At 44.5% G+C, this 24359-nt stretch overlaps 1 long non-coding RNA gene across 3 annotated transcripts; it reads left to right on the forward strand.

Moving 5' to 3' along the window:
• On the forward strand, positions 1 to 23180 carry LOC129046338 (uncharacterized). 3 transcript variants are annotated; one of them, XR_010406770.1, is made up of 5 exons: positions 1 to 144; positions 16594 to 16769; positions 20958 to 21057; positions 22578 to 22679; positions 23044 to 23180. It is a non-coding gene; the product is annotated as an uncharacterized LOC129046338 (long non-coding RNA). The 3 variants fall into 3 exon arrangements; XR_008507425.2 differs by having other exon boundaries at positions 16594 to 16762; XR_010406771.1 differs by lacking the exon at positions 1 to 144 and adding an exon at positions 13439 to 13574.
• The last annotated feature ends 1179 nt before the right edge of the window (positions 23181 to 24359 follow it).

Here is a 24359-nt window from a genome sequence, read left to right on the forward strand (position 1 = left end):
TCTGTCCTTGGCTGAGTGTGGCAGTTCCTCATTGGCTGGGCTATTGGCAAGGGAGGAGAAAATCTCTACTTTCCTCCTCCCGGGGTAGTAAAATGGGAGTCTGTCTTCCCATTGCCGTCTGCAACTGAAGAGGACTGGTCCTAGGTGAGAGCCCCCCCTCCCGCGCCCACCCCATTTTAAATGAGGTCTTCTTTTTTTTTTTTTTTTTTTAAGATTTTATTTATTTATTTGAGAGAGAGAGAATGAGAGAGCACATGAGAGGGGGGAGAAGCAGAGGGAGAAGCAGACTCCCCGCTGAGCAGGGAGCCCGACGTGAGACTCGATCCCGGGACTCCAGGATCATGACCTGAGCCGAAGGCAGTCGCTTAACCAACTGAGCCACCCAGGCGCCCTTAAATGAGGTCTTCTTTATTGAATTTCACATTTACCCCTTTTGATCAAGATCTTCACCCCCACCCCCACCCCAAGCATCCCTGGTCAAGAGTCAGGTTTTCCAAATCCAGCGACTTTTGTCCCTCGGTGACAGGAAGGGCCTTTCCTGGGTGTCTTGTCCCACACCAGAGGGAAAGTACACAGATCCGAAACCACTGAGGCCACATGCAGGTAACAAAGAGGGGTAGGAGGGAGGACTCAGGCATTTCCCATCTAATGTCTGTATCTTTTCAAGGTCATGCACGTTGGAAATCATTTCAAAGCATTGAATAACACCACCTTATTGGGTACATCGTTTCTATGATGATTGGACAGGCGAAAGCTACAAAACTTAAAAGTAATTATACAAAGTATAATTAAACCACACAATGCATAATTAAACTATACAAAGTATAATTAAAGGCAACATGACAACTCTAAATTGTAAGATGGGTCTGAGCCATGACCCTAGGCCTGAAGGTAGCCCAAGAATACATGAAAGGACGATGGAGATTCAGGTGAAATTTACTGTAGCCAATGTACTTGTTCCCTAATTTCGTACAACTGGGTTTCTACTTGCCCTGAAGAGTTTATCCACGAGCGGCAAGAGGTGGTGTTTGCAATCACACAGATGCTTCCTTGTTCAGCAAGTAAATAAGGGCTATGGGGTTGTCTCAAATCACCTTAGGCAACAAGTTGTCTGGCTGCCACTCTTTTGGCTGTGGGATTGGCCTGCCCTCTTGATGTTCAGGAGAGATTTCTTTTTTTCTCTTTTTCTTTCTTTCCTTCTTTCTTTTTCTTTTCTTTCTTTCTTTCTTTTTCTTTTTTTTTTTTTTAGGGAGAGATTTCCTTTCTTTTCTTTTAAAGATTTTATTTATTTATTTGACAGAGACACATTGAGAGAGGGAACACAAGCAGGGGGAGTGGGAGAGGGAGAAGCAGGCTTCCCGCGGAGCAGGGAGCCTGATGTGGGGCTCGATCCCAGGACCCTGGGATCATGACCTGAGCCGAAGGCAGACGCTTAATGACTGAGCCATGCAGGCGTCCTATTAGGGAGAGAACAAGGGCCAGTGAAAACATGATTAGAAACCCAGAATCACATCCATCTCCTGGGAGCTCCTGTTTAAGGCAGCTGTGGAAAACCAATGGGGTAGACCAATGAGAGGCTTCTGATTTGTCGTGGAAAGAAACTAGACCGGTCAACACAGCAAGAGCACAGGGCCCTTCTATCCTCCAGCTGTCAAGACAATGAGTTGCCCCAGCATAGACATCACTGTCAAAACCTCCACATTTAGAGGAGTAGCCAGGGGACATGCAGAGGGCTCCCTCGTAAGTAGTAGCACTGTGGACCCATCGGCCCATATAGAAGGGTTAGCACCATTCAGCCAAGACTTAGATACTCTATTTAATTACATAGTGAAAGACTACCTAGATTTATGGGTATGTCAGTAAACTTACAAATGGCCCTATTTATATTGGTCACCCTGCAGTGTCCTATGTATACGTGTGTGCGTGTGTATATATGTGTGTGTGTGTATTATATATATTATATAATATATATTTGAGACATCTTTTTTCCCAACCCAGGGCTGGATTAAATAGAAGCAAGGAGAGGGTGCCTGGGTGGCTCAGTTGGTTAGGCGACTGCCTTCGGCTCAGGTCATGATCCTGGAGTCCCGGGATCGAGTCCCGCATCGGGCTCCCTGCTCAGCGGGGAGCCTGCTTCTCCCTCTGACCCTCCCCCCTCTCATGTGCTCTCTGTCTCTGTCATTCTCTCTGTCTCAAATAAATAAATAAAATCTTTAATAAACAAATAAACAAATAAATAAATAAATAGAAGCAAGGACTAGGGTTAGGTGGGTTTGGGGCGCTAACCTTACAAAGGCACCCGAGGAACAATCTAGGCGTACAGTGGCATTTGGGATTCCAGCAAAATTACTCGAAGAGTGAACTAAGGGATCACTGTTGTCATACACGGATTGAGGTTTCTGGGGACAAACCTGACGATTTTGCCTTTTTTGCAATGGCTGGGAAATGCGGATGAGAGCCTTATCTGTCCGAGGAAGAGAGGGAGAAAATAGAGTAAGAAACAACAGTGAGTCAAGTACACACAGGCCCGGCCCACTCACCTTGGGGAAGCTGTCTACCAGGCGTCATCTGCTTCAAATACTGGAAAGCTTTACTTTTAGGTCACCCATCCATGTGCAGGTGCAAATGGGCTTTGGTGCTTTCTTTAGATGTGACCTGTGAATCCTGGAGTGGATTCCCTGAAGTTTGGGACACCCGGGCTAGCTAAGGGTACCTGGTAGGGTCCCCCACAGTGAGCTTGAAGAGAATCATAGAGGTGTCTTTTCCAGTAGAGGAAAATAATCTCTGTGTTGCAAGGTGCGAGGCTTAACGTCTTCATCTCCCGGGAACATGCTGGAAAGAGATTGATCAACCAAAGCGTGGTTGTTTTCAATAGAAGCCATTGGGCCTTTATAGTATTGGGAAGTAGATCTCCTTTTACTAGCTGTGGATCGAAGGAGGCAGGGGCCAAGTGCATTGGACATCCTGTGACTATCTCAAAGGGTGAAAGTCTGTGAGTTCCAAAAGGGACAGATCTGAGATTTAGAAGGACGAAGGGCAATGCTTTGGGCTAAGGTATTGGAAGGGTCTTTACAAATTTTGCCAGTTGTGTCTTAATGATGCCCTAGTGTGTTGACTGGCCCGAGGACTAAAGACGGCAAGCACGGTGAAAGCTATTGGGCTGGCGAAAGCACAAACCTGTCAGGACACCTGCCCAGTGAAGTAAATGCCTCCGACCACTATGAAGCATCGGAGGAGCCCCCCGGGTAGTAATAACCTTTTTAAAATAGGATTTTAGCCACAAAAGAGGCCATGGCCTGTCTACAAGGGAAGCTTCAGTCCAGTGAGAAAACAGGCCACCCGTGACTAAAGCATATTTATACCCATGGGACGGGGCAAGCCGAATAAAAATCCATTCGCCAGACTGTGAATGGTCCATTTGGCAATTTTAAATGTCCAGGGGTGGTATGGATGGACTTCCCAGCACTGTATTTTGGACAGGTGGGACAAGCAAGGTGGGCATTTTAATATTTCCCTGCCAGTATCGGCTCCTACAGGCTATCATTTTATCAATAGACCAACAATTTAATGCAGTACAATGGTTAGCAATGGGAATTTTAGAGTGTCTGGCAGGACTGGATTGTATTTGGCTCAAGGCAAAGTCATCTCTTTTTATCAAACCAACGATTATTACATTTCCTATATTGTTTTCCCCTCTCTGGGGCCAGTTGTTGGGCATCTCTTGTCAATTTTTTCTAGATTGTCATCTGGAAGAGCATCCCTTTGGACCATGACAGAGGTTGAGCTCTTGGTTTCCTTGAGCATTTTTTTTAAAGATCTTATTTATTTATTTATTTGAGAGAGAGACAGAGAGAGAAAGCAAGAGCAGGCAGAGGGGCAAAGGGAGAGGGAGAAGCAGACTCCTCACTGAGCAGGGAGCCTGACGAGGGGCTTGATCCCAGGACCCTGAGATTCTGACCTGAGCCAAAGGGCGGACGCTTAACCGACTGAGCCACCCAGGCGCCCCTTCCTTGAGCACTTTTGATAGAAACATCAGCAAGGTGGTTTCCTTTGGCCTCCAGGGTGTTGGGTCTAGCTGCCCAGGAACCTTACTAACAGCCAGAGCAGCTGCAAGCATGCAATATCTAATACATTTTGGACACAGGAGCTATTTAACATTTTATCCCCACTGGAGGTAAGGATGCCTCATTGTTTCCGTAATATTCCAAAGTCATGAGCAACCCTAAAATATACCAGCTGTTGGTGTAAATGCTTGTGGTTTGCAAGCCCGAGAAAGGGCATGTAACCCAGCCTGTGGGGCCGAAGGGGCCAAAGACCAAGGTGCTGCCCCGTGACTTCAGAAAGAGTTGCAATTAGCACAGTGTTTACTGTTTTCATCCTTTAAATAAGAACCATCCGTAAACCACAAACAACTCTACGCTGGTTCAAGGAGTTTCTTGTCAGTTGTCATGGGGAGTCAAAAGGGTGATCCATCAGCATCAAGCAGGGGTGAGGGGGTCTCATCAGTGAAAGGGGGGAGAGTAGCAGAGTTGAGGTTATTGCAGTGAGAAAGAGCTTCATGAGGAGCAGTTAGCAGGACGGTTTCATAGCAGGTGAGGCGACTGGCCAGAAGGTGTTGAGCATGAGGAGAATTGGAGGGCTTCTGCTGTAGGGGGCACGGGACGGTTAGAGGGGACCCCATGACTATTTCGGCAGTGACCTTAACTAAAAGGGCATCAGCAGGAATAGCTCGGAGGCAAGGGCGTATTCTCAAGCCATGGGTCCAGCTATTGGCTACCATACCCTATGAACCAATGGGTCGACGGTTGTCCCATGTTTTGGGGGGAGCATTCCCTTCTTTCTTGCATACAAAAAGGAAAACAGGAAGGTGATAATCAGGATGGCCAAGGGCAGGGGGCTTTATTAAATTTTTCTTTAGGGGCTCTTGGCTGGTTCAGTCAGAAGAGCATGTGACTCTTGATCTTGGGATTGTGAGTTCGAACCCCTCTACACTGGGTGTAGAGATTACTAAAAAATAAAAAATAAACTTAAAAAAAAAACACCCTTCTCTTTAAAGTCTCAAAAGGGGTGTCATCCTGATCTTTCCAAATAATAGAACCAGTTTTTTTTGTTTTGTAGGGGGCTGGGCAGTAAAAAGTTTGGAATACAATTTCAACAATAGCCAGCTAGCCTGAGAAAACCTTGCAGTTGGTGCTTAGTCTTGGATTTGGGGGAGTTCAAGATGCCATGAAGCCTAACTGGATCTAAATGCAACCCCTGCTCCAAGATCGGGTGCCATAAAAATTGAACCTGGGTTTGAGCAAACTGCAATTTTTCTTTGGAGAATTTACGTCCCTTTGGCTTGAAGTCTTAACAGGTGGATGCTGTCTTCCTTTGAAGAGGTTTGAGAAGGAGAGCAGAGAAGCAAGTCATGTACATATTGTAAAAAGTAGAGTGTACAGAAAATTTCTTATCATCCAAATCAGCCTTTTAAGTTCTGTGAAAAGTAAGGACGTTCTGTGAAACCCGGGGGCGCTACTGTCCAGGTGTATTGTCTTCCTTCTCAAGTGAAGGCAAAAAGAGATTGACTGGCCTTATCCACAGGGATACTAAAGAAGGTGCCACAGAAACTGATCATAGTGAAAAATTTTCTTTCATTGGGGATGAAAGCCACTAAAGTATGGGAATTAGGAACAACAGGGTGGTGAGAGATAACATTACCGGTTATGGCTCAGACCTCCATCCTTGGACAAACCTCCATTCTTGACCACTGGGCTTTTTTTCTCAGATAAAACAGGAGTATTACAGGGACTAGTACAGGGGATAGTGAGGCCCTGAGCTTTATTTTATTATGGGCCTGATGTCTTGAAGGGACTTTTTTTACGTATAGGATAGATTCATTCTGGGGAGAGGTTTTGAGGGATCTGTTTCAATCTTAATGGTGCACTGTGAATTCTGCCAATATCAGTTGAAGGCTTGGCCCGTAAAGAGGACAGTGACTGACCAGTGTCCTTGGAGTTAGCCCCAGTGCCGTCAGAGTTGGAGCAAATAAAAGATGTTGAGGGGTCATTTGATTCACCTGTTTGGCTACTTTGATTGCTACTGTCAAATTCTAGAATTGTTTCCCTTTTTGGGAGAATAGTCCAGCCTAATATTTTTCTAAGAGATCTTGGGGCCCAGTAAGTGAGTCAGGGTGGAGGAACTAAGGAGAGAGGGGTGGGTATCTCTTAGAGGATCTAAACAGAAGGGAATAGGCAGAGACAGAAACCTGTTGAGGTTTATCAGAGACCCCACTATTTGAGTCGTTTTCATACTCCAAGCCAGTGGCTGCTTTATAGCAGGGGGATTGAGCACCAAGAGCATAGCTCGAGGGTCCATAAGGACAGAGAGAGACATTCCCAATCTGAAGAGTTATTTCTCTGAGCTGATTAAGAGGGAGGGTGGGGGGGAAGAGGGCACCTGGGTGGCTCAGATGGTTGGGCGTCTGCCTTCGGCTCAGGTCATGATCCCAGAGTCCTGGGATCGAGTCCCACATCGGGCTCCCTGCTCCTTGGGAGCCTGCTTCTCCCTCTGCTTCTCTCTCTCTGTCTCTCATGAATAAATAAATAAAATCTTTAAAAAAAAAAAAAGAGGGAGGGTGGGGAAGAGCCCCTGTAATTGCTCAGAGCCCATCATTGGGGATTGCGACCCTGGGAAGGCTGGCTACAGGGTTGAGGGGCTTGGAGTACGTAAGCTTGTAGGAGTCCTTTCTCCGAGTGCCCTGACTCTCTGCAATAGTACCAGACATCAGGAGGGTTTTGGTTTTGTGTAGAGGCCTCTCCATTTGTTGAAGCTGAAAAGTAAGGATTTTTGTGGTCTTTGTTTTGGTCAAATCATCCATAGTGCAGTCAAGCTGATCTGCTAAATTAACTAGATCTGGAGTGGACATGGTTTCCCTTTCCATCCTGGTCCTTTTAAAGAGAAGAGAATGATCCTAATTCAGCACGTTAATAAACAGAATTAGAAGCTACCCTTTTGCGCCTGGGTGGCTCAGTCGTTAAGGGTCTGCCTTCGGCTCAGGTCATGATCTCAGGGTCCTGGGATCGAGCCCCGCATGGGGCTCTCTGCTCAGCAGGAAGCCTGCTTCTCCCTCTCCCACTCCCCCTGCTTGTGTTCCCTCTCTCGCTGTGTCTCTCTGTCAAATAAATAAAATCTTAAAAAAAAAAAAAAAAGCTACCCAAGTGGACTTGACAGCCAGAGGAAGACCAAAATTTTCCTAAAAAAACAATCTGCAGTCAGTTGCAATAGTTATGAATAGATTCATCAGGCTTTTGTGTGCAAGTCTGACTTTTGTTCCAATCAACAGGCTTAGGTAAAGCTATTGTCATTGCTTGGTGGAAATTTCCAGCGAATGTTCTAGCATCTTGCCAAAAGGCGTCTGTTTCTCTAAATCCCTTTTGGGATTTCCCACTGGGCAAGTTTCATCCAATGTTGGCCCTGGCCCTCACCAACAAGCAGGTGGGCTAATTGATACAAATCTGAGAAGCTAGGTGGGTAAGTTTGCATAACCATGTTAAATTCTTCAGCAAACCTATGGGGGTCCTTAGTTACTTTGGGGAAATCTTTTTTTTTTTTAGTAAACTCTACGCCCAATAGGGCTTGAACTCATGACCCCAAGATTATGTCCTACTGACTGAGCCACCCAGGTGCCCCAGAGGAAATAGTTTTTAAATTGTATTTATTTATTTATTAATTCAAGTATAATTAACATACATTGTTATATTAGTTTCATGTGTACAATATAATGATTCAATAATTCTATGCATTACTCAGGGCTCATCAAGAGATATGTACTCTTAATCCCCTTCACCTATTTCACCCATCCCGCCACCCACCTCCCTCTGGCAACCACCAGTTTGTTCTCTATATTTAAGAGTCTGGTTTTTTGTCTCTTTTTTCTTTCTTTTTTTTTAAGATTTTATTTATTTATTTGACAGAGAGACACAGTGAGAGAGGGAGAGCACAAGCAGGGGGAGCGGCAGGCAGAGGGAGAGGGAAAAGCAGGCTCCCCACTGAGCAAGGAGCCCAACTCGGGACTAGATCCCAGGACCCCGGGATCATGATCTGAGCTGAAGGCAGATGCTTAACCGACTGAGCCACCCAGGTGCCCTGATTTCATTCTTTTTTATGGCCAAGTAATATTCCATTGTATGTGTATACCACATTTTCTTTATCCATTCATCTATGGGTGGACATTTGGGTTGCTTCCATATCTTGGCTACTGTAAATAATGCTGCAGTAAACACAGGGGTGCATATATCTTTTCAAAGTAGTGTTTCTATTTTCTTTGGGTAAATACACAGTAGTAGAATTACTGGATCATATGGTAATTCTATTTTTAATTTTTTGAGAAACCTTCATACTGTTTTCCACAGTGGCTCACCAACTTGCATTCCCACCAATAGTATACTGACGGTTTCTTTTTCTCCACATCCTCACAACATTTGTTTTTTCACGTGTTTTTGAGTTTAGCCATTCTGATCAGTTGTGATGTAATATATCATCGTGTTTTGATTTGCATTTCCCTGATGATGAGTGAGGTTGAACATCTTCTTTTCATGTGTCTGTTGCCCATCTGTATGTCTTCTTTGGAAAAATGTCAACTCATGGCTTCTGCCCATTTTTAATTGGACTGTTTGTCTTTTTTGTGGCATTACATTTTGTAAGTTCTTTTTTTAAAGATTTTTTTTTTTAATTTTGACAGAAGGAGCAAGAGAGCACAAGCAGGGGGAGTAGCAGAGGGAGAGGGAGAAGCAGACTCCCCGCTGAGCAGGGAGCTAGATGCCGGGCTCCATCCCAGGACCCTGGGATTCTGACCTGAGCCAAAGGCAGACACTTAATGACTGAGCCACCCAGGCACCCCAAGTTTTATAAGTTCTTTATGTATTTTGGATAACTCCTTATCAGGTGTATCATTTGCAAATATCTTCTGCCATTCAGTGGGCTTTTTGTTTTGTTGATGGTTTCCTTTGCTGTGCAAAAACTTTTTTATTTTGGTGTAGTCCCATTAGTTTAATTTTGCTTTTATTTCCCTTGCCAAAGGAAACATACCTAGAAAAATGTTCTTATGGCTGATGTTAAAAAGATTATTGCCAATGTTTTCTTCTAGAGATTTTATGGTTTTAGGTCTCAATTTAGGTCTTTAATCTATTTTGAGTTTATTTTTTTGTGTATGGTATAAGAAAGTGGTCCAGTTTCAATCTTTGGCATGTTGCTGTCCAGTTTTCCCAACACCATTTTTTGAAGAGACTGCCTTTTTCCCATTGCATATTCTTGCCTCCTTTGAAAAGATTAATTGACCATATAATTGTAGGTTTATTTCTGGGCTCTCTATTCTGTTCCATTGATCTCTGTGTCTTTTTTTAGCCAGTACCATACTGTTTTGATTACTACAGCTTTGTAGTATATCTTGAAATCTGGAATTTTGTTACCTCCAGTTTGGGTCTTCTTTTTCCAGATTGCTTTGACTGCTAAGGGTCTTTTGTGGCTGAATACAAATTTTAATATTATCCTACTTCTGTGAAACATGCTGTTGGTGTTTTGACAGGGATTGCATTAAATCTGTAGGTTGCTTTGGGTAGTATGGACACCTTAACAATATTTCATTTTTCCAACCCATGAACATGGCAAGTCTTTCCATTTGTTTGTGTCATCTTCAGTTTCTTTCATCAGTATTTTACAGTTTTCTGTGTGCAGGTCTTCACTTCCTTGGTTATGTTTATTCCTATGTATTTTGATATTTTTGGTGCAGTTGTAAATGGGATTGTTTTCTTCCTCTTTTTCTTTTCTTTCTTTCTTTCTTTCTTTTTTTTTTTGATTGTTTTCTTTTTTTTCCTTAAGGATTTTGTTTATTATTTGAGAGAGACAGAGAGAACACAGAGGGAGAGTGAGAGGGAGAAGCAGGCTCCCCGCTGAGCTGGGAGCCTGATGCGGGACTTAATCCCAGGACCCTGGGATCATGACCTGAGCCAAAGGCAGATGCCTAATGGACTGAGCCACCCAGGCGTCCCTAGGATTGTTTTCTTAATTGCTCTTTCTGTTACTTCATTATTGATGTGTAGAAATGCAACAGATTTCTGTATGTTGATTTTGAATCCTGCAATTTACTGAATTCATTTATCAGTTCTACTAGTTTCTGGTGGCGTCTTTAGGGTTTTCTATGTATAGTATTATGTCATCTGCAAATAGTGAAAGTTTTATTCTTCCTTACCAATTTGGATGCCTTTTATTTCTTTTTCTTGTCTGATTGCTGTGGCTAGGACTTCCAGTACTATGTTGAATAAAAATGGTAAGAGTGGACACCTTTGTCTTGTTCCTGATATGAGGGGGAAAGCTCTCAGTTTTTCACCATTGACTATGAGAGCTATGATGGTTTCTCAGATATAGCCTTTATTATGTTGAGATATGTTCTCTCTAACCTACTTTGTTGAGGGTTTTTACCATAAATGGATGTTTTACTTTGTCAAATGCTTTTTCTTCATCTATTGAAATGATCATATGGTTTTTATCCTTTCTCTTGTTGATGTGATGTATCATGTTGATTGATTTGTGAATATTGAACCCACTTGATTTGTGAATAAATCCCACTTGATCATGGTGAATGATTTTTTAAAAAAATATGTCACTGGATTTAGTTTCCTAATATTTTGTTGAAGATTTTTGCATCTATATTCATCAGAGATCCTGACCTATAGTTTTCTTTTTTTTTTTTTAATGTGTTTATATGGTTTTGATATCAGGGTAATGCTGGCCTTGTAGAATGAATTTGCAAGTTTTCCTTCCTCTTCCATTTTACTTTGGGAAACTCTTTTTTTTTTTTTTAAGATTTATTTATTTATTTGAGAGAGAGAATGAGAGACAGAGAGCACATGAGAGGGGGGAGGGTCAGAGGGAGAAGCAGACTCCCCGCCGAGCAGGGAGCCTGATGCGGGACTTGATCCCGGGACTCCAGGGTCATGACCTGAGCCAAAGGCAGTCGCCTAACCAGCTGAGCCACCCAGGCGCCCCTTTGGGAAACTCTTTAATTATGACTTGCAATTCAGCTTTAGTCCAGAGAACATAAGAAATTTGGGGTTTAGTTGGAAGACTTAACTTCAGAGGGACAGGTTTCAATAGGTTCAGAAGAAGAGGGAGTGGGAAAAGTTTTGGAGGAAAAGGGAAATTCAGTGAAAGGATTAGAATCAGGGAGGGGGCGGAGGGGAGGCAGGGTGAAGAGGAAATAGAGGAAAATGGCCCCAGAGGTGGGGCCTGAGCACAAGGTGGGCTGTTACACCTCCAGAGACCAAGAAGATGGGGGAGAGAAAAAAGAGGCCATTTGACTTCTTTCAATTGTTTGTTTACCTCAGTTAATTTAGAAATGGTATTTTGCAAAGAGGCAATTTTAGAATCCTGCAAACATTTGGAAGCCTCAAGGTACCAGTTAAAAAAAGGCATCCCATTCAGTTTGTTTAATTTGGAGCTGTAGCTTTCCAATTTAGCTTTGAGAAAAACAAGTTCGGGAGATTGAAAGCTTCCATACTGGCCATTGAAGCTCTAAATTATCTTTAGCTAAGTTAGTCCATTTAGTTGAAAGTGCACGGAAAGAGGGACTATGGTTTTGAAACCTAAAGCTGGCCAGGGTCCTAGCAGGAGGGCTCTCTTGAAAGAGTTTAGAGGGCAGGGATCCTGTTACTCAAAACTAGAGGTTCAAAAAAATGAGTACTCACCAGAAAGGACAAAGCCTTTAAACAGATCCCGAGGGGTGCCTGGGTGGCTCCGTCGGTGAAGCGTCTGCCTTGGGCTTAGGTCATGATCCCAGGGTCCTGGGATGGAGTCCCACGTCAGGCTCCCTGGTCAGTGGAGAGTCTGCTTCTCCCTCTCCCTCTGCCCCTTGCTCTCTCTCTCTCTCTCTCAAATAAGTAACATCTTTAAAAAAATAAAAATAAAAATAAATAAACAGATCCTGAATCAAGCTGGAGCACTCAAAGTGCATGGGGCATAGTGCTTGGATCTGGGAGAGACTTGCCCTCAATCTCCAGGGCCCACAACAGAGCAGTGAGGTCAATGGGCTCTGTGGGCATGGGCATCTGTTTGCTCACCCAGCCTTAGAGCTGTTGGGAGTCTTCTCTGGATCCCACCTCTGATCACCAAGTAACATAAACCTTAAAAATAAGACAGCCCTGGGGCGCCCAGGTGGCTCAGTGGGGTAAGCACCTGACTCTTGATCTCAGCTCGGGTCTTGATCTCAGGGTCGTGAGTTTGAACCCCATGTTGGGCTCCATGCTGGGTGTGGAGCCTACAAATAAATACATAAATACAAGACAGCCAGTTATTTTACCATCAAAATGGATTTATTAAAGAATAGCAAAGAATTGCAATTTGGGACAAGCAAGCTATGGTAGAAGCACAACAAGGCCAGGGAACAAAAGAGAGGAACACTGTAGAGAAAAAGGAGGGAGTAGGGAAGGGTTGCTCTGAAAGAAAGTCTGTTGGAAGAAAGGAGAGCTCAGAGTGATGGCAGTTTCTCATCGACTGGGCTGTTGCTGGTTGAGGAGAAAAATCTCCCTTCCTCCTGCTGGGACAGTTGCGTATAGGCTTTTTCCTACCAGAAATGTAAGGTCCTTCTCTTCTACCCCGGGTGCCATTGATGACCCACGGTTGGGCATGAGAGCTCCCCCTTCTGGCCTCCCAGCTCCATTTTTAAAAATTATTTTATTTGCTTGTTTTTATTTATTTTATTTTTTCTAAGTAGGCTCCTTGCCAGCGTGGAGCCTATTGTGGGGCTTGAACTCACAACTCTGAGGTCAAGACCTGAGCTGAGATCAAAAGTCACATGTTCAACTGACTGAGCCACCCAAGCACCCCTTAATTTTTTAAAAGCTTTTTTAATTTAAGTAATCTGTACACCCAGCATGGGGTTCGAACTCATGACCAGGAGATCAAGAGTTGCATGCTCTTACGAATGAGCAAGCCCCAGGTACCCTCCAACTCCATGTTAAATGAGGTGTCCTTGGGGTGTCTGGGTGGCTTAGTCTGTTGGGCATCTGACTCTTGGTTTCGGCTCAGGTCATGATCCCGGGGTCATCAGATGGAGCCCTGTGTCAGGCTCAGCCTCAGTGTGGAATCTGCTTGAGAGTCTCTCTCTCCCTCTGCCCCTCCCCCCCAATAAATAAAGTCTTAAAAAATAGATGAGGTGTCCTTTATGCAGTTCCGCACCTTGCACGTAGACACTTGCTCCCACAGACAGACACAGACAAGCGCTCACGCACACGCTCACACTCCAAACTTGGTTTCTCACACCCATACCACTTTCATGGCTCTTGTCATAGTCATGTCCCTGATGCTGTCTACTAGCCAACTTCCTCTAAATTTCCTTACTTCTTCAACGAAAACATGCTTATTTAATTTTTTAAAAATATTTTATTTATTTGACAGAGAGAGAGCACAAACAGGGGGAGAGGGAGAAGCAGACTCCCCGCGGAGCAAGGAGCCCAATGCAGGACTCAGTCCCAGGACCCTGGGATCATGACCTGAGCCGAAGGCAGACACTTAACTGACTGAGCCACCCAGGTGCCCCTGTACGTTACATTTCATGACTTATTTTATAACTTGAAGTCTGTACCTTTTGACCCCCTTCACCCATTTTGTCCACCCTCCATCGTAGGGTTTTATTACTATTCTGTGTATTTGATTCCCCTCTTACTAGGGCTCAGCTCTTTTTCTACCTTTTTTGTCACACCTTTCTATATTGTTCCAGTTCCTCTGTGGCCACAACTTTGTGAACTCTTAGATTCTATCTCATTAAATTATTTTAGGATTATTTTTATCTTTGAATAGATTTAAGTATTCCATGAGCAAGGAGTTTTGACTTCTACTTTATATCTTTTTTTTTTAAGATTTTATTTATTTATTTGACAGAGAAAGCACAAGTGGGGGAAGGGGCAGAAGGAGAGGGAGAAGCAGGCTCCCCGCTGAGCAAGGATCCCGACGCAGGACTCAGTCCCAGGACCCTGGGATCATGACCTGAGCCAAAGGCAGACACTTAACCGACTGAGCCGCCCAGGCACCCAAAACATGCTTATTTTAAATAGAGCCTGTTTCACTTCCATAAGTGGGAACAGGCACCACTTGTTAACAAGTAAAAGATCACTAAAAATAATGACAATGAGAATGCTATTTTTTTTTAGTCTATCTGGATGAAGGGGCACCGGACCCTCCCTTTTCACAAGTAACATTAGCAAGTGCTAGGCATTTCTCGCGCAATGGCACCAACTGAGCTGGGTCCTTCTGTGTCATCAAGATTGAGGACAATTGCAAAGCATTTCAGCCTGAGTTTCAGTGCTATTTAACCCCATCTGTCCTCCTCAGAAACCCCTTGCCCATGGCTCGGGCCCTACTCTGGGACCCCTGACGGCAGTGATGGAGGGCACAGCTGGGGGGTGGGGTCTCCAGGCAGCTTTTCCTAAAGACCCCTCCTGCAGGGCCAGCGGAGTAAGCTGAGGCTTCAGGGAGCAGGACCTCAGACTGGGGCTGGCCTGGGCTGGGTCCTCCGGAAGCTCTCCAAACACATCAAGGTGGAAGATTCTGGACTTGGTGTCTATAGGGAAGGAAGCCTCAAGGGAGCCTGAGGGGTCACTCCTTCCCTGAGATGGGGACCAGGGCGGAGAGGCAGCCTTTGGGAGGACACCGTGTCCTCTCTTGGGTCTAGTGAGTCCAGGTGTCCGTGAGACTCGAGGGTGGGGGTGGGAGGTTGTGCCAAGGAGTCAGGAAGAAAACCCACAGAGGAGCTCAGCAGAATGATGGGATCAGGAGAACTGGGTTCTCCTTTTTTTCTCCAGTGTCCCTGTTTTTCTTCCTCTCTGACTGTCCCCCTCCCCCAGCCAGAACAGTGATTCTTTAGGGGTGATAAGAAGCTTGATAAACACCACCAGGGACACCTGGGTGGCTCTGTCCGTTAAGCGTCTGCCTTCGGGTCCTGGGATCAAGTCCCCCATCAGGCTCCCTGCTCAGCGGGGAGCCTGCTTCTCCCTCTGCCTGCCGCTCCCCCTGCTTGTGCTCGCTCCCTCGCTCTCTCGCTCTCTTTCTCATGCGCTCTCTCTGACAAATAAATAAATAAAATATTAAAAAAAAAAAAACCACCGCCGATATATAAGATAACTTTACGTGTGGACAATAAAACAATCATTTCCTCACTGCCCCTTGGCAGGTAGAGCAGAGGGGTGGCACCCTCCAGGACTGTCCCTGCCAGAGGTGGGACAAAGGACAAGCACTGCTCTGGGGCAAAAGATCTGGCCCATGGGAAGCTGAGCCAGGTCACCGTCAGCACGTGGTGCCTGGGCTTTAGAACCTTTCCTTTCTGGCCCATGGGCCTGGGCTTCAGGTCTCTGCCCCCACCCCCACCACCAGATTTCTTCCATGGGGTCCCGCCAATGCCCTCTTTATCCCTTAACACACAAAACTCCTTTCTTCTATTTCTTCCAGAAGAGCTAGATTTGCTTATTTGACCTGAGCTACAAGCAACCTGAAATTTGCCTTCCAGTGCCAGGTAGTCAAAAAGCAAAAAAAAAAAGCAAAGAGCAAAATAAATCATGCTACAAAAAGCAAAGAAAAATAAAGCAAAGGGCGCCTGGGTGGCTCAGTCGTTAACATCTGCCTTCAGCTCAGGTCATGATCCCAGGGTCCTGGGATCGAGCCCCGCATCGGGCTCCCTGCTTGGCAGGAAGCCTGCTTCTCCCTCTCCCCGTCCCCCTGCCTGTGTTCCCTCTCTCGCTGTGTCTCTCTCTGTCAAATAAATAAATCTTTAAAAAATAAATAAATAAATAAAATAAAGCAAAGACACAGTTGCAATTTTATATCAAAAACAGTAGGAACAGTCCCTTCCTGCTATATTCCCTCCTTGCAGCAAGCTCCAGAGCCAAGCCCCACCAAAGACTCCCCCTCTCCAGAGACACACTCACACCCATGCTCCCAGCCTTTCACACACTCGCTGTCTCACACCCTCACACACACACACACACACACACCTCCTAGGGACTGGGATCTCACCAGACAGCACAGTGGCTTTCTCTGAGCTCTCCAGGGCCTCACAGGGACAGCCAGACCTCAGGGTCTTCCTGTGGAGACAGGGGCCTGCGGCTGGGCTACTAAAGTAGGGGGCAAGATGGGGAGGGGTGGCTCTGGCTGGTGTCTCTCCTCCTCCCCACCCCCCCCGCTGCTACCCCAGTTCTGCGTCCCCTTCCCACCTCTCCGAGTGGACACTAGCCCAACTCAACCTCCCCGCTTGCCCTGGGGTGTGCGAAAGCAATCGCCTACCCCCACGATCCATCCCTGAGCCCTGTGAACCGTAAGAGATTTCCAGAGTTCATTTTAAATGTGTCCAGTCCCTTTCTCCTCCCACAGCCTGGTCACATGGTGGTGCCGGGCTGTTCCTGTGTGCTCGACCTCAGGGGTTTGTGTGTGTGCACATGGGTTCCCAATTTCTAGTCCTCTATCATCACCCATCCATGCCAGGCCCCCCCACCCCGCCCCCATTTGTGTGCATTTACCTATGTGTGTATGTGCGTTTATGTTCTCACATTCCCCTTTCATTTCCTGCAGGTGGGTTCGCCGGGATCTGGGCACACTTGATCCGCGTGGGGAGAGCCAGCCCACCAGCCCACTGCATGCTCCCTGCTATTCTGCTGCTCTTCAGACTCAGTCTGTCCAGCCCCACGAGCCCCCCCACCATGTGACCCTAGAGGCTCTGGAACATGCGCCAGTCCGACAGGTATAAGGTGATGTGCCGTTGTTTTCAGTTGCACGTCTCTTGTCTCTTGTTAGGAAGGTTTTCCCCTTGCGGAAATCGCCCCTTCCTATCCTGTTCTCCATTGGCTTCGCTGCCCTGCTATCTGTTGCTTTGCAGTTCTTCCTTTATTCTAAATATTAGTGTCTCGTTGATTGGGGACATTACAGATACCTTACCTACTGTGCCAACGCTTTTAACTCCAAGGGGCCTTTCAATGGACAGAACCCCTTAATTTTGGAGTAATCAGATTCATCAGGAGGTATTTTGGGGGTAAGGGATGGGGGGAGGCTTATGTTATGTGCTTTTGAAACTTGGTTTAAAGGTCTGCCCTGGATCACAGTATTTTCCTCTGCTCTCTGCTTTAAGCTTTGTCAATGAGCTTTCACACTGACACCGTGAATCCATCTAGAGGCCATTCTGTATGTGGTGTTAGGAAGGAATCCGGTTTTCTTTTTCTCCACAAAAAGACCCCCCGTCCCCTATAGCATCTACTGAACAGTCTGATTGACATGTTAAACTCCCATAGGCATTGGGCCTGTCTTTCTGGTCTCTGTTCTCTTCCATTGTCTGCCTCTTGCTGTGGCAGTACTGTATTCTTTTTTAAGATTTTATTTATTTATTCGAGAGAGACAGAGAGAGCACAAGCAGAGGGAGAGGGAGAAGCAGACTCCCTGCTGCGCAGGGATTCCGATTCTGGACTCGATCCCAGAACCCTGAGATCAGGACCTGAGCTGAAGGCAGATGCTTAACTGACTGAGCCACCCAGGCGTCCCAGTACTGCATTTTTTTTATTATTATAATTACTATGGTTTTACAAATCAGGTAGGGAAAAACACACCCTCCAGCTTCTTTTTTTTTTTTTTAAGTTTTCTTAGTTATTTGTGGATCTCCATTCATCTATAAAAATTCTATTGCACACTTATAAAATTTCTTCCAAAAATACAACTGGAATTTTGATTAGGATTGCCTTACATTTAAAGAGAAGCTAAATTAAATTTGGAGAGAACTTATGTCTTCATAACTTTGTCATCCTACTCTACATTATGGTCTATTTCTCTATTTATTCAGATTTGCTTTTCTGTCTTTATTAAAGTCTTCTACCAAGAGGTCTTACATATTCTTGTATGTTCAGCGTACTTCATATCTTGCTGCTGCGAATATCTCATTTTTCAGTTGGGTATCGGAGATGTAGAGATACACCGAAAGTACAATGGGTCTGGTAGGTTTATATCTAGCAATGTTGCTGGAATCTCTTACTGACTCCAGTAGTTAATGTGTTGATTTCCAAGGCTCTTCTAAGAAAATGATCATGGCAATTAATGAGAATTTTATCTCCTCCCTTCTAACCCTTACACCTTTTATTGCTTTTTCTTTCTTTATCACATGGGCATGGGTCTCCAGAATGATGCTAAATCATAGTATCTTGTTTCTGATCTTAACGGGACAGGGACATCATGGGCATGAATGAAAACATGGGACACCTGTATCTGCACCCCCATCTCTCTCATGGCTCGGCTGACCGTTCCCTGGATCATGGTGTCTGGGCTGGGGGCTGAGGGCCATTATGCATAATAATTGTTGTGGATTTTTGGCATGGAAACTGCATCAAATTCAACAAGTTCCCTTCTCTTTCTAGCTTAGTAAGAATTTGTACCATAAGTAACAAATCTATCAGGTGCTTTGTCTACATTGTCTGATGCTACCGCATGCTCTTTCTTACTTATTTTTATCAGTGTGCAGAGTTATATTGATAAATTTCCTAATGAATTCCTGGAATAAGACCTACTTGATCATGGTGTGTTATCTTAATACAATATAGTTTATTTTGTTTAGGACTTTAACATCTCTGTTCACGAATGAAGTGAGCAGGTCATTTTCTTTTTCATTTTGTTTTGTCCTTATCTGGTTTTCAGAATCAAAATTTCACTATCCTCATAAAATTTTCTGGGAAATGTTCCCCCTTTTTTCTATTATCTGGAATAGCTTATAAAAAATAGAAGTTATTCACATCTCCTCTTTTTCTTTCATTATTTTTGTCAGAAAAAATCTGCTATTTTATGAAGAACTAGCTTTTGGGTTTATTAATTTTCTAAATTGTCCTTTGGTTCTTGGAGCACCTGGGTGGCTCAGTCGGTTAAGCGTCTGCCTTCAGCTCAGATCATGATCCCAGGGTCTTGGGATCGAGCCCCGCATCGGGCTCCCTGCTCAGCGGGAGGCCTGCTTCTCCCTCTGCCTCTGCCTCTCCCCCTGCTTTGCTCTCTTGCTCACTTGCTCTCTCTCAAATAAATAAATAAAATCTTTAAAAAAAAATAAATTGTCTTTGGTTCTTATTTGCTATCTTCCTCTCATCTTTATGATTGCCATTACTTTTACAAATGTGCTGATATTTTCCCCCAACTTTATGATTTTAATGATCTACTCATTTATTTCAGACATTTCTATTTCCTGATAAATACAGTTAAAGCTGTACATTTTCCTCAAAGTACTTCTTAGCTATGTCCCACTGCTTTGAACACGTAATGCTTCTATTCATGCAAATATACATATGTTTCATTTCTCTTTATGATTTCCTCATCACCTCAAGGATTATTTCATGATGTATGACTTGGTTTCTAAATTTTTTTTAAAGATTTTATTTATTTACTTGAGAGAGAGAGAGAGCACAAGCGGGGTGAGGGTCAGAGGGAGAAGCAGACTCTCTGCTGAGCAGGGAATCGGATGTGGGACTCGATCCTAATCCTAGAACTCCGGATCATGACCTGAGCCCAAGGCAGACGCTTAACCAAATGAGCCACCCAGGAGTCCTGATTTGGTTTCTAAATTTTAAGAATTTTAAGCTACCCCAGTTTGAGTTGTAATTCTTAGATAATTGTGATCAATTTCAATTGGGAAAAACTTCCATCCCTGTTGTTTTTATTTCTAGTTTTATTACATTATGGCCAAAGAACACAATCAGTCTCATATCTACCCATTGTAATTTACTGAGATTTTATTTATGGTCTAGGTCATAGCTTATTTTTGTAAATGTTTAGAGATACTCCAAAAAAAAAAAGCGTTGACTTTCTATTGAGTGTAGATAATTGTTCACGCCATTGACATTAGTGTGTATTCCTTTTGTACGTTTGTTCTCTCCGTCTACGGGAGAGGTGCGGTATTACTGTTGTCTATCTGTGTCTCCCTACAGCTCCATCAGTGTGCACTTACCATCATGTAAAGCTATATTGTCAAGTGCATTTACCTTTGTGCTATATTTTATGAGTTTATAACATCTTTGTCCCTTGTGACTTTTAACCTTAAATTGTATTTTTTCACATAGTCAGTTAGTCACATAGTAAGATTCCTGCCTTGGCTTTCTTTTTATTCATGTTCACTTGGAATATCTTTCCTTAGCCTTTAGAAAAAAAATACTTCTGTACCTTTAAGAAAATGGAAGTGATTTATATTCAGGAAGATGTACCGATTTTAAGTATACAGTATGATGCATTGTGATAAATGTATGTACTCATGTAACCACTGGCCAATCAAGTCACAACACACCCATTACCTTGGAAGTCCCCTTGGGCACCTTCTCATTGATCCCCACCCTCTGTAAATAACCACTGCTTTTGATTTCTATCACCATAGATTAGTTTTGCTTTTCTCAAATATCCCATAAGTACAATCAATTAGTAAGTTTCTGGTTTCTTTCACTTAACATAACATCAAAAGATTTTTTATTGAGGGGTGACTGGGTGGCTCTTTCAGTTGAGTGTCTGACTCTTGGTTTCGACTCTGATCGGAATCTCCTGGTCGTGAGATCAAGCCCCATGTGGGGCTCTGTGCTCAGCACACAGAGTCTGCTTGGGCTTCTTTCCCTCTTCCTCTCCCTCCCTCTCTGCCCCCCCCCCGCTCCCCCCCCCGCCGCCATGTGCGCCCTCATACTCTCTCTCTCAAATAAATAAATAAATCTTTTTTAAAAAAAGATTTTTTATTGAGATATGGCTTACATTTAGTAAAAATTATCCTTTTTAGTATACAGTTCTATGAACTTGACAAAAGCCATTACTACAATGAAGATCGAGAACATTTCTATCATCCAAAAACTTCCTGTGTCCCTTTATAGTCAGCCCCTCCCCCTTCCTGTTGCCCTCAGCAGCCCCTGATCTGCTTTCTTACCCTAGGGTTTTGTCTTTTACAGAGTGCTACAGAAGAACTATAAGCATTTTAGAAGAACTAATAGCATTTGAGTCCGACTTTTTTCACTTAGCATGATGCATTTGAGATTCATCCGTGGTCTTGTATGTATCAATACTTCTTTCCTTTTTATTGCTGAATAGTATTGCATGGAATGGATGTACCACAGTTTGTCTATCTGTTTACCACCCAAAGGATATTTGGGGTTTGGGCAATTATGAATAAAGCTACCTTAATCATTTGCATGCAGGTTTTTTTTTTTTAAGTAATCTCTATTCCCAAGGTGGGGCTCGATCTCACAACCCTGAGATCAAAAGTCGCATGCTCCACGGACTGAGCCAGCCAGGCGCCCCTGCATGTGGGTTTTTAAATGAACATAAATTTTCATCTGCCTTGGGTAAAAAACAAGGGGAAGGATTTCTGCATCATCTGCCAAGCGTGTTTAACCTTGTAAAGTACTGCCAGACTGTTTGCCATTCCACATTCTCCACAAGGGTGCATGAGAATTGCATTTGCTCTCGGTCCTCGTCAGCACTAGGATTGTGAGCTTTGGACCGGCCGTTCCAAGAGATTTGCAGTGTTGTCTCGCTGTGATTTTTAATGTGCATTTCCCTAATGGGTAATGACATTGAACGTTCTTTCAACTTTCAGTCTCATTTGCCATGAATGTATCTTCTTTGTTGACTGTCTATTCAAATCTTCTGGCCGTTTTTAATTGGATTGTTCCTTTTATTACTGAGTTTTGAAAGTTTTTCATAAACTTTGGATATAGTCCATATTGGATAAGGCTTATAAATATTTTCTCCCAGTCTGTGGTTTGTCTTTTCACTTTCTTAACAGAGTTTGGTTTTTTATTAAGTTTTGAAGTTTTTAATTTTGATGAAGTAAAGAGACGCCTGGATGGCTCAGTCGGTTAAGTATCTGCCTTTGGCTCAGGTCATGATCCAAGGGTCCTGGGATGGAGTCCTGCATCCCGCTCCTTGCTCAGCGGGGAGTCTACTTCTCCTTCTGCCTGCCACTCCCCCTGCTTGTGCTCTCTCTCTCTGACAAATAAATAAATAAAATCATTTAAAAAAACTTTTTTAATGAGGTAAAATTTATCAGCTTTTAAATTGTGTGGATCATGGGGCACCTGGCCAGCTCAGTCGGTGGAGCATGCGACACTTGATCTCGGCATTCTGAATTCAAGCCCCATGTTGGGTGTAGAGATTACTTAAAAATAAAATCTTTAAAAAAAATTTATGGATCGTGGTTTTGGTGTTGTGTCTAAGAAATCTTTGTTTAATGCAAAAACCACAAGAATTATTTTATGCTTTCTTCTAGAAATTTTATAATTCGGGATTTCACATTTATGTCTGAGATCCATTTTGAATTTTATGTCTGATGTGAAACAGGAGTTGGAGTTCATCCTTTTGCATGTGGATGTCCAACTGTTCCAGCACCATTAGTTGAAAAGACGATCATCCTTTCTTCACTGGCTTGCTTTTGCAGCTTTATCAGATCCTTGGGGAAGCACACTGTCAGGGTGGGGGTGACTCCCAGGTTCTAATGTGTCCTCCTGGGGGCTTGTGGGGAGGTGCGGAAGGGAAAGCCTAAGGCCAGTGGTCTCTGCTCTTTTCCCCAGTGCCTCAGCCAACGGATGTCTTGCAGCCCCAATATAACTCTGGCGAAACCTGCACTACGGTCAGCATGGAGCAAAAACAGCCTCTCAGCAACACAAGGAGGGGTAAGAACCACACACAAAGTGCTTCCCTCTGGCATCTTGCTGTTGCCACCTCTGGTCATACTTGGTCCTGCCCACACATGTGTGAACACACACCTCCACCAACACACACACACACACACACACACACACACACACACCCCTACACGCAGACACATGCTACACACACGTGTCGCGTGTAACACACATGCACACATATGAACACACACCTGCACCCACATACACCTCCACGGATGCACACGTACGCCTGCACACACTACCAGACACACACACCGTATCAAAACAGCCATCGGTCTCCAGCAGGGGGCGTGTCTCCCTTTTTTGTCTAATTTTATTTTTTCCCCCAAATCCTCGCTTCTCTCTGCAGTTGCCTGGGGTTCATATCCGAGAGGGAGACGTTAGTGTGCTCATTCACCAGCAAGACCAAAGGCTGGCAGACTGTGGACCTCAGGCTTTTATAACGTTGCTTTTATAAATAAATAACTCCAGAAAGAGTTGACTTTCTGTTGGGTGTAGATAATTGTTCACACCACTGACATCAGGTGTGTATTCTTTTGTACATTTGTTCTCTCCGTCTACGAGAGAGGGGTGGTAGTGCCGTTGACCATCATGTAAAGCTATATTGTCAAGTGCACTTATCTTTGTCTGTGGTTTATTTTATGAGTTTTATGAGTTTGTTACATCTCTGTTTGTCCCTTGTGACTTTTAACCCTGAATTATATTTTTGTACATAGCAAGTTAAGATTCCAGAGGGTCAATCAACCTTACCAATTGGACCCTTAACCCCACTGTCCTTGTAGGGACAACTTCCCTCATCTTCCCCACTTGCCTGATGCCTCTCGCCAGCTGGTTGGTACCTTCCTGTTTTTTCTGCTGCCAGCCCATTTGCTCCCGTCCCCTCCCCCAGTCAGAGTGTAGGATCCTTCTGCTACCTTGTGGCAGGAGCTCTCTGTGACAGGTCTTCATTGCCACCGAGCATCTGCTGCCCGGACCACTGTTGGTACCAGCCATCAGAGCGTGGGCTCCCCAGGAAGCAGACTCTATGCCAGAGTTCGGCATGTGGGAAGTTCATTAGGAAGCACTCTTGGGGTTTACGCCTAGGGAAGAGAGAGGAAAGACAGGATTGGGTGGAGGGAGATATTGGGCTACAGTGGGGTGTCAATAGAAGCTCAGCCAACCCCACAGGAAAGGTAGAAGCTGGATGGTTCTGGAGGATTGTCTTGAGTTGGGACAAGGTTGTGCCTTTATGCTCCCGAGTCAACCAGTCATTGCATGTGGGCTGCCTGGGGGAAGGAGACATGACCTTGGGCGGGTGAATGTCTCCCAAAGCAATCCCAAAGAGGGCTGACAGCCCGGGGGTGTTTGCCACGAGCTTGTGCAAGAGCCGGGGAGTAACTCGGCTCAGGAGGGAATGGCTTCTGGCAATGAATGTAGCACAGGACCTTCCCAGCTAGGAGACATAAGAACAGAACAAGAAGGAATTCTTGGAAATTTAAAATGACTGCCAAGGGCGCCTGGGTGGCTCAGTCGTTAAGCGTCTGCCTTCAGCTCGGGTCATGATCCCGGAGTTCCGGGATCGAGTCCCACATCAGGCTCCCTGCTCGGTGGGAAACCTGCTTCTCCCTCTCCCACTCTCCCTGCTTGTGTTCCTGCTCTCGCTATCTCTCTCTCTCTGTCAAATAA

Source organism: Mirounga angustirostris, unplaced genomic scaffold (assembly GCF_029215605.1).
Source record: "Mirounga angustirostris isolate CCGP_5_RB_7025 unplaced genomic scaffold, mMirAng1.0.hap1 SCAF_13, whole genome shotgun sequence".
In the NCBI taxonomy this organism is placed as follows: Eukaryota; Metazoa; Chordata; class Mammalia; order Carnivora; family Phocidae; genus Mirounga; species Mirounga angustirostris.